The sequence below is a fragment of the Heterodontus francisci genome, chromosome 34 (assembly GCF_036365525.1).
Source record: "Heterodontus francisci isolate sHetFra1 chromosome 34, sHetFra1.hap1, whole genome shotgun sequence".
Classification (NCBI taxonomy): Eukaryota; Metazoa; Chordata; class Chondrichthyes; order Heterodontiformes; family Heterodontidae; genus Heterodontus; species Heterodontus francisci.
In genome coordinates, this window is record NC_090404.1 from 8488651 (window position 1) to 8500149 (window position 11499).

Here is an 11499-nt window from a genome sequence, read left to right on the forward strand (position 1 = left end):
AAGCACACACATAAACAAACACACGGACAGACACACATACAAACACATTAACATCTTGGCATTTCTTCGTGAATGAAGATTTTAGGAAGGTTTCGCTCGCAGTTGCACGCCCGCTGGTGGCAAGTCAGGCCTAGCGTCGACCGCAACACATAAACACTCAAGCACACACGTTAACACACACACCGAAAAAGGACTCATAGAGACACATTAACACACTCAAGGTCACACAAACACACACATTATCACACTCGCGCACATAAATGGATTCACAAACACAGAAAAATGCAAAACAGATAGAAATGCACACACTAAAACACGTATACTAAATGTCACATGATACACCTATGTGAATTCAAATGTACTTTATGATTGAGTGAAGTCTCCAATAATTGCCCTGAATAAGTAATCCGTGACACGATAATATTTCACTGGTCTTTATGTGGGTCCTAAAACACACTGAAAGAATGTCCTCAGTTTAATACTGATGCAAGTTAAAGCTGTTCATAGGATTTCCACCACAGGATTTGAACTCACAGCCGACTCTCAATCAGAATCCTTGACGGTCTCCAACTAAGTTGCTATCGAAACATAACGCATGCGTGATCTATATACAATCAGGTATCTCACCTTCATATTCACGAACGTTAGATTGTCCGAGATTAACCCAAAATAAATTGGCGTCTGACAATGAAGGAAAAAAGAAATAAAGATTTTCCAGCACGAAATGTATGAGAATCTTAAAGGAAGAACGGTTGTGGTATCAGGAACAGGAACATTGCTGAGAGTCATTCATTTAAAGTCAGATATACGTTGAAGATTAAATTACAGAACAAAATGGTATCTCAGAGTAATGATAAGAAAACAGAATATAATAATTATATGACATCCTGGATTAATAAACGACCTGAATATATTTCCCCCTCGACATCCTGTAGATTCCTCCGGCCACATCTGGATTGAAGACTATGAAGAAGAAAGCGGCAACATCAGGGCAGCCACGTCCACATACATCATCCTGTTCCTCCTGAGCATTTTCTACAGTGTTACCCTCACCCTGGTGAAGGTGAGAAGATTCAATCCACCCGCAGTCACAAGAGCCTGGGGTCCATCTGACACATTCACACTGGGGAGCAGTGAGCCCGGCAATCATTCAAAGAGCACGAGGCCTATCTGATAAAGCAGGGAGGAAGGATCTTGTGAATGAAACCCAGAGTCTGGTTTCTACTGGACTGATAGACTCTCTCTTTCCCATTTTGTTTATAGAAGACGGAACGATGAACGGAAAGACTGTATTTGAGGGAGAGGGGTTGAGGGATAACACATTATATGCATGGACATTTGGAAGGTTCAGCTCACTAACATTGCCAGAAACAGTTTGTGTGCAAGCCGGACAAAGTTAAATTCTGATGGATAACAATTTATGTTTGTATGGGGGGGGGGTCTTGGTGTCCTTTTTGAACGAGCAAAGCGCATGTAGTTGATTATTTCATTCTGATGGTGTTCATTTAACCCCAGTTCAGCCATGTTGGACTACAGTAGAAGTGTATCCCTCCCCACCCCCCACCCCCCCTCTCTCTCTTTCCTTCTCCCTTTAGGTGCTGCACAGATCCTCCTGCTCTCTTCCAACCGCCCTGCTCTCGGGCAAGAATGAGTTCCTTTGAAGGATCCCGAGTCCAAATGGACTACAGAGACTGAAGACACAAATAGTCTGCACTAGAGTAATCACTTCCAACCCTTCGCCATTCTCAGCAGCACTAATTAAGACTGACTCTGTCTTCTGTTTCCTTGACAGCATTTCTCTATGTTCTGAGACATTTTCTCCGATACGATCAGAACGTCACCCCAGGCATCCTCTCTCCCACTGCATTCCCTCCTCAAATACTGAAGCGGCCATGTAGAAATGCAGCAAGACCTGGACAATATGCAGGCTTGTGCTGATAAGTGGCAAGTAACATTCGCACGCCACACAAGTGCCAGGCAACGACCATCTCCAACAAGAGAGAATCTAACCATCTCCCCTTGAAAATACGTAACGGTATCACGATCATTGTATCCCCCACGATCAACATCCTAGGGGCTACCATTGACTAGAAACTGAACTGGAGTAGCCATATAAATACCGTGGCTACAAGAGCAGGTCAGAGGCTAGGATTCCTGAGGCGAGTAACTCACCTCCTGACTCCCCAAAGTCTGTCCACCATCTACAAGGCACAAGTCAGGAGTGTGATGGAATACTCTACACTTGCCTGGATGGGTGCAGCTCCAACAACACGTATATCTGACTAAGATATCATCCCTCCTTACTGCAGTAATTGACTCCTTGATCAATAGTGCAATGCCACCTCCTCTTCTACACCTACAGTGCTGTTAGGAAGGGAGTTCCAGGATTTTGACCCAGCGACAGCGAAGGAACGGCGATATAGTTCCAAGTCAGGATGGTGTGTGACTTGGAGGGGAACTTGCAGGTGGTGGTGTTCCCATGTATTTGCTGCCCTTGTCCTTCTAGTTGGCAGATGTCGCGGGTTTTGAAGGTGCTGTCTAAGGTGACTTGGTGCATTGCTGTGGTGCATCTTGTAGATGGTACACAGTGCTGCCACTGTGCGTCAGTGGTGGAGGGACTGAATGTTTGTGGATGGGGTGCCAATCAAGCGGGCTGTTTTGTCCTGGATGGTTTGGAAATCTGTCAATCTCTGCTTTAAACATACTCAATGACTGAGCTTCCACAGCCCTCCGGGGTAGAGAATTGCAAAGATTCACAACCCTCTGTGTAATGACATTTCTCCTCATCTCTGCCCCAAGTGATTTCCCCCTTATTTTGAAATTGTGTCCCCTGGTTCTAGACTCCTCAACCAGGTGAAATATCTTACCTGCATCTACCCTGTCTATCTATAACGATACCCCAGGGTCCTACAAGACAAGGGGCGGCACTGGACCTAATCTTCGGGAATGAAGCCGGACAAGTGGTGGAAGTCTCAGTGGGGGGGGGGGGGGGGCATTTCGGGGATAGTGACCATAACTCTGTAAGATTTAAGGTAGTTATGGAAAAGGACATAGAGGGACCGGAAATAAAGGTACTGAGTTGGGGGAAGGCAGATTTCAATATGAGTCATCGAGAGAGATGCAGCACTGAAACAGGCCCTTTGGCCGACCGAGTCTGTGCTGACCATCAACCACCCATTTATACTAATCCTACATTAATCCTATATTCCCTACCACATATCACCTTCCCTCAATTCTCCTACCACCTACCTACACTAGGGGCAATTTACAATGGCCAATTTAGCTATCAACCTGCAAGTCTTTGGCTGTGGGCGGAAACAAGAGCACCCGACGGAAACCCACGCAGTCACAGGGAGAATTTGAAAACTCCACACAGGCAGTACCCAGAACCGAACGTGGGTCGCTAAAGCAGTGATGCTAGCCACTGCGCCACTGTGCCAAAATGATTCAACAAGATCTGGTCAAAGTGGACTGGGATCAGCTACTTAGAGGAAAGTCGCAATCAGATCAGTGGGAGTCATTCAAAAATGAAATAGTGAGAGTTCAGGGCCATCATGCTCGTGTAAACGTGAAAGGTAGGACTAACAAGCCCAGGGAACCTGGATGTCAAGCGATAGAGAGGATTGGATAACGAATAAAAAAGGAGACTTATGGCAGATTCACAGGGCTGAAAACAATGGAGGCCCTAGAGGAGTATAGAAAGTGCAGGCGGTACTTTAATAAGTAATTAGGAGAGCGAAGGGGGGCATGAAAAACACTGCAGGCAAGATAAAGGAAAATCCCAAGGCCTTTCATAAGTATATCAAGGGCAAGAGGATCAGCAGGGAATGACGAGGGCCCATTAGGGACCAAAGTGGCAATCTCTGTGTGGAGCTGGAGGACGTAGGTGAGGTTTTAAATTATTACTTTTCATCTGTGTGCACTATGGAGAAGGATGATATAGCTGTAGAGATCAAGGAGGGGGATTGTGATAGACTTGAATAAATTAGCATTGAAAGAGAGGAGGTATAGCGGTTTTAGCGGTCTTAAAAGTGGATAAATCCCCAACGCCCAGATGAGATGTATCCCAAACAAAAACAAGAACTGCTGGAATCACTCAGCAGGTCTGGCAGCATCTGTGGAAAGAGAAGCAGAGTTTACGTTTCGGGTCACTGACCCGAAACGTTAACTCTGCTTCTCTTTCCACAGATGCTGCCAGACCTGCTGAGTGATTCCAGCATTTCTTGTTTTTGTTTCAGATTTCCAGCATCCGCAGTATTTTGCTTTTATTTGAGATGTATCCCAGGCTGTTGTGTGAGGCAAAGAAGGAGATTGCAGGGGCTCTGACACAAATTTTCAAATCCTCTCTGGCCACAGGAGAAGTGCCAGAGGACTGGAGGACAGCGAATGTGGTACCATTATTCAAGAAAGGTAGCAGGGATAACCAGGTAATTACAGGCCGGTTCGTCTAACATCAGTGGTAGGGAAACTAATGGAAAAAATTCTGAGGGACAGGATTAATATCCACTTGGAGAGGCAGGGATTAATCAAGGATGGTCAGCGTGGCTTTGTCAAGGGGAGATCATGTCCAACAAATTTGATCGAATCTTTCGAGGAGGTGACTAGGTGTGTAGATGAGGGTAAAGCTATTGAAGTAGTCTACGTGGACTTTAGTAAGGCTTTTGATAAGAGCCCGCATGGTAGATTGGTCAGGAAGGTAACAGCCCATGGGATCCAGGCCAATTTGGCAAATTGGATCCAAAATGGGCTTTGTGGCAGGAGGCAGAGGGCGATTGTCCTGGGTTATTCTTGCGAGTGGAAGCCTGCGACCAGTGGTATACGCAGGGATCGGTGCTGGGACCCTTGCTCTTTTGTAGTGTACATTAATGATTTAGAAGCGAATATAGGAGGTATGATCAATGTGTTCGCAGATGACACGGAAATTTTTGGTGTTGTAAATAGTGAGGAGGAAAGCCTTAGATTACAGTATGATGTAGATGGGCTGGGAAAATGAGCAGAGCAGTGGCAAATGGAATTTAATCCTGAGAAGTGTGAGGTGATGCATTTTGAGAGGACTAACAAGGCAAGGGAATATACAATGGATGGTGGGGCCACTGGAAGTACAGAAGGTCAACGGGACCTTGGTGTACTTGTCCATAGATCACTGAAGGGAGAACCACAGGTAGATAAGATGGTTAGGAAGGCATATGGGATACTTGCCTTTATTAGCCGGGGCATAGAATATAAGCACAGGGAAGTTATGACGGAGCTATATAAAACGCTAGTTCGGTCACAGTTGAAGTACTGTGTATATTTCTGGGCACCGCACTAGAGGATGGATATGATTGCACTGGAGAGGGTGCAGAGGAGATTCACCAGGATGTTGCCTGGGCTGGAGCATTTCAGCTACGAAGGGAGACTGGATAGGCGAGGGTTGTGTTCCTTAGAGCAGAGAAGGCTGAGGGGGTACCTGATTGACATATACAAAATTATAAGGGGCATTGATAGGGTAGACAGGAAGAAACTGTGCCCCTTAACGGAGGTGTCAATAACCTGGAGGCATAGATTTAATGGAAGGGATAGGAGGCTTAAGAGGGGATTTGAGGAAATAAAATTCACCCAGAGGGTGGTTGGAATCTGGAACGCACTGCCTGCCTGAAGAGTTTTTAGAGGCAGGAACCCTCACAACATTTAAGAAGTAATTAGATGAACACTTGAAACGCCATAACATAGAAGGCTACGGGCCAAATGCAGGAAAACGGGATTAGAATAGAAAAATGCTTGATGGCCGGCATGAACACGATGGGCGGAAGGGCCTGTTACTGTGCTGTATAACTCAATGACTTTCCCTGCTCCATGCCCTCTGATACCATCTCTCACAATTCGGTTAGGTTTACCTTAGCGATGGGTAGGGACAGGTATATACCGCAGGGCAAAAATTATAGCTGGGGGAAAGGAAATTATGATGCGATTAGGCAAGATTTAGGATGGGGAAGGAAACTGCAGGGGATGGGAACAATCGAAATGTGGAGCTTATTCAAGGAGCAGCTACTGCATGTCCTTGATAAGTATATACCTGTCAGGCAGGGAGGAAGTTGCCGAGCGAGGGAGCCGTGGTTTACTAAAGAAGTTGAAGCGCTTGTCAAGAGGAAGAAGAAGGCTTATGTTAGGATGAGACGTGAAGGCTCAGTTAGGACGCTTGAGAATTACAAGCTAGCCAGGCAGGATCTAAAGGGAGAGCTCAGAAGAGCAAGGAGAGGACACGAGAAGTCATTGGCGGATCGGATCAGGGAAAACCCTAAGGCTTTCTATAGGTATATCAGGAATAAAAGAATGACTAGAGTTAGATTAGGGCCAATCAAGGATAGTAGTGGGAAGTTGTGCGTGGAATCAGAGGAGATAGGGGAAGCATTAAATGAATATTTTGCGTCAGTATTTACAGTAGAGAAAGAAAATGTTGTCGAGGAGAATACTGAGATACAGACTACTAGGCTAGATGGGATTGAGGTTCACAAGGAGGAGGTGTTAGCAATTTTGGAAAGTGTGAAAATAGATAAGTCCCCTGGGCCAGATGGGATTTATCCTAGGATTCTCTGGGAAGCTAGGGAAGAGATTGCAGAGCCTTTGTCCTTGATCTTTATGTCGTCATTGTCGACAGGAATAGTGCCGGAAGACTGGAGGATAGCAAATGTTGTCCCCTTGTTCAAGAAGGGGAGTAGAGACAGCCCTGGCAATTATAGACCTGTGAGCCTTACTTCGGTTGTTGGTAAAATGTTGGAAAAGGATATAAGAGACAGGATTTATAATCATCTTGAAAAGAATAAGTTCATCAGCGATAGTCAGCACGGTTTTGTGACGGGTAGGTCGTGCCTCACAAACCTTAATGAGTTTTTCGCGAAGGTGACCAAACAGGTGGATGAGGGTAAAGCAGTGGATGTGGTGTATATGGATTTCAGTAAGGTGTTTGATAAGCTTCCCCACGGTAGGCTATTGCAGAAAATATGGAAGTATGGGGTGGAAGGTGATTTAGAGCTTTGGATCAGAAATTGGCTAGCTGAAAGAAGACAGAGGGTGGTGGTTGATGGCAAATGTTCATCCTGGAGTTTAGTTACTAGTGGTGTACCGCAAGGATCTGTTTTGGGGCCACTGCTGTTTGTCATTTTTATAAATGACCTGGAAGAGGGTGTAGAAGGATGGGTTAGTAAATTTGCGGATGACACGAAGGTCGGTGGAGTTGTGGATAGTGCCGAAGGATGTTGTAGGGTACAGAGGGACATAGATAGGCTGCAGAGCTGGGCTGAGAGATGGCAAATGGAGTTTAATGCGGAAAAGTGTGAGGTGATTCACTTTGGAAGGAGTAACAGGAATGCAGAGTACTGGGCTAATGGGAAGATTCTTGGTAGTGTAGATGAACAGAGGGATCTTGGTGTCCAGGTGCATAAATCCCTGAAGGTTGCTACCCAGGTTAATAGGGCTGTTAAGAAGGCATATGGTGTGTTAGCTTTTATTAGTAGGGGGATCGAGTTTCGGAGCCACGAGGTCATGCTGCAGCTGTACAAAACTCTGGTGAGACCGCACCTGGTGTATTGCGTGCAGTTCTGGTCACCGCATTATAGGAAGGATGTAGAAGCTATGGATAGGGTGCAGAGGAGATTTACTAGGATGTTGCCTGTTATGGAGGGAAGATCTTACGAGGAAAGGCTGAGGGACTTGAGGTTGTTTTCGTTGGAGAGAAGGAGGAGGAGAGGTGACTTAATAGAGACATATAAGATAATCAGAGGATTCGATAGGGTGGATAGTGAGAGTCTTTTTCCTCGGATGGTGATGGCAAACACGAGGGGACATAGCTTTCAGTTGAGGGGTGATAGATATAGGACAGATGTCAGAGGTAGTTTCTTTACTCAGAGAGTAGTAGGGGCGTGGAACGCCCTGCCTGCAGCAGTAGTAGACTCGCCAACTTTAAGGGCATTTAAGTGGTCATTGGATAGACATATGGATGAAAATGGAATAGTGTAGGTCAGATGGTTTCACAGTTCGGCGCAACATCGAGGGCCGAAGGGCCTGTACTGCGCTGCAATGTTCTAATTCTAATTCTAATTCTAATTCTAACTCAATGAACATCAGACGAGGACCATGTCAGTGACCATCAGATCGTCCCTCCCTGTTACCTGAAAGTTTCGATCCACCTGTTTCGAGTCATCGATTTTTTTTTTGGTGCCTACTGGCCTGGGGAATATCCACAGACGCTTTGGGAGTTCGGAATAGATATAGACTGATGTGATTAAATAACTTAATTGAAAAATAAATTAGGGAAATAATAACACTTCAAGTAGAATAAAACAGTACATAAAATTATAGTAATATATCTCTGGCTAATAAACAACCTAAATATATTTCCTCCTCTACATCCCTGTATATTCCTCAGATCACATCTGGATTGAAGACCATGAGGAAGAGAGCGGCAAGATCTGGACAACCGCTTCCACATTCATCATGCTGTTCTTCTTGAGCATTTTCTACAATGCTGCCGTCACTCTGGTGAAGGTGAAAATATTCACACTTCAATCTGACTGAGGCCATTTCACAAATCTCTGAAAGTATCATTGGTAAAAACCTGAAGAAATTGCCCCAGACCATTAAATCACTGCTTCATTCTTTATTCCTCGTTTAAATGATCGGTTGGACTTCGGACTCTGTGGATTTTTCTTATCTGTTTCTCACTATTTCTGCATTCAGACAATGAAATGTGTTGTCTTGGTGATTCTCAAAGTTAAATACCTTCAGTTAATCGATCCGAATCTACCGCTGAGACAAAAGGAAAACGTGAATTCCAACATTCTGTTTGAAAAATGCATTCGTGTGTGAGATAATCGTGGCTATAATGTTTGACAGTTGCTTGACTATTTCAGATGCATGTAAATAAAGTTTCTCATTCCTTATTTATACTTGTTCCCTTCCCTTTATCTTGAGTCTTTGTTTTTCCCGGAGCCTGGGGCCTATGTGACACAGAGACACGAACACACACAAAACCTTGGAAAGGTTCACAGAGACTGGGGCCCCAGGACATTCCAAAAAGCGCAAACTCTGGCATTTATTCACATAGACTGGGGCTGATCTAACAAATCTATCTCTGCCACAATCTCGCACCTTCCCCCCTCATATCCATGGCCTCCTTCCCTCTCATCTCATTCACCGTATCCTTAATTTCTCCCCGGGCTCCCGTTGAACCTCGGCTCGGGGAGCTCAGAAGGTATGAGATCACTTTCGGAGGCCGGCGTTCACCCCCGCCACCGGGGTCACAGTCCTGGGTCACGAACCACATTCAGCACAAGCAGAAGTTCTTCATCGCTGAACGGAGGATGATGACGCCCCTTGACCCGGATTGAATGTGAGAAACAGCCCATCGCGGCGCTGTGACATAAAACAGGATTGTGACGTCTTCCGCGAGAGGGCAAACCGGTGGCCATCTTTTTCTGGCTGAAAACACTGTAAATGTCTTCCGTTTCTGTCTATAAATCACCTTTATTGAAAGGAACAGTGACTTAAGTTTTCATTAAAGAAGCCGTTCGATTTAAAAGGATAAACGCGAATGTTTGGTCAAGGGACACTTTTAAATAGTTGTCCTTAAAGCGGTTTAGGTGATGCGCATGTGCGGCCCGTTCTCCCAGAGAGCAGCACGGTCCGTACCGCAGATGGGGGCCTTTCACAGCCGCTGTGAATTGTGGGAGAAGCCACCCTCAATCACCCAATTATTAACTGAGTGTTTGCAAATCCACAATAAAAACAGGAAGTGCTGGTGATACTCAACAGGTCAGGCAGCATTGGTGAAGAGAAAAACAGAGTTAACGTTTCAGGTCTCTGACCTTTCATCCTCCTTCCAGCAGGGACCTGCCCGGACTATTGGGCCGGAAGGACTGCGGATGTCTGTTGAACGGAGAATCTCTGATTGGACAAAGAATCCTGGAAATCCCAGGAGGTGTTCATCAACGCAAACGGGAAAGATGGATTCGAACAAAGAAAAAAAAGAAGAAACTTTACTGGTCCCTGTGAAAACCGGCGCACAATATATTTAACCTTTAGGGTGAGACACGACTAAGCAAAATATACATTTTTATGGAAAGAATCACTTTATGTACACAGAAAGAAGTGAGAATGTGGAGTAAATGCAGAATTAATTTAACAGAGGAAACGAATAGGAGATGAGAAAAGAGCAATGCTGAAGGGTGTGAGTAGGAAAAGGAAAGTGCAGACTTAATGAGCTTAATGAAGGTTTGCTGCACGGTAAAATTCTACGATTAATTGAAATTGAATATTTATACACATTTGCCATGCTCTATATCACTGCGTCTCTGCCATTCACACCATGGGCTGGTTTTTGTGCAGCTCTCTCCGTGCTCTGTATCACTGTGTGTCTGTAATCTCCACGATGTTCAGGTTTTTGTACAGCTCTCTCCGTGCTCTGTATCACCGTGTGTCCGTAATCCCCACCATGTTCAGGTTTTTGTACAGCTCTCTCCCTGTTCTCTATCGCTGTGTGTCTGTAATCCCCGCCAAATTCAGGTTTTTGTGCAGCTCTCTCCCTGTTCTCTATCGCTGCGCGTCTGTAATCCCTGCCAAATTCAGGTTTTTGTACAGCTCTCTTCCTTTTCTCTATCGCTGTGTGTCTGTAATCCCCGCCAAGTTCAGGTTTTTGTACAGCTCTCTCCGTGTTCTCCATCGCTGTGTGTCTGTAATCCCCACCATGTTCAGGTTTTTGTACAGCTGTCTCCGTGTTCTGTATCACTGTGCTGCGCGCCGACTCAGTGCACAGGAATACACAGCGGAGTCACTCAGTTGCAGTTTGGAGATTTTTAACCGGCAGATTTTCTCGGCAGGATCGATAGAAGCAGAAATTAGTCCCCCGGCTGCGGTTTCTTTATTATCCGCTCCTGAAGTTTGTCTCTGAAGCAGGTATTTCGGAGCCTGCCCTGGGAAGTGTCGGTACCAGTGTACTGTGTACTGACAGAACCCTGAATATTCGCAGCTTAAAGTAACGGTGTCACCGGCAGCAGAGGTTTGCAGAGGCGGACCCCGGGACACCAGGGAACTGGAATCTGCAGCATGAAAATGAATATTATCAATGTTTAGCCGGCGTTTACGCGGAGAAACTTGTCAATCGCAGGAATAGTTCTTTTTTTCGCGGTAATTTGCGTAATTTGACGCCTGTTCGAAATGTATTCACCGTTACTGAGATATGAACCAGTGCGGAGATAATGTGTATTTTATTTTACACAGCGAGTTGTTATGATCTGGAATGCACTGTCAGAATGGGTGGTAGAAGCAGATTGATATTAACTTTCAAACGGGAATTGGATGAATGTTGGACCAGGAAAATGCACGGGTCATGGAGGAAAAGCAAGGGGGAGTGGGAACAATTGGACAGAACCTACAAAGACGATGGGCCGAATGACATCCCTCCATGTTGTCTGATTCAATGATTCTATTCAATTTCTGTGTCTATTTTTCTTGGTGGAAGGCAAA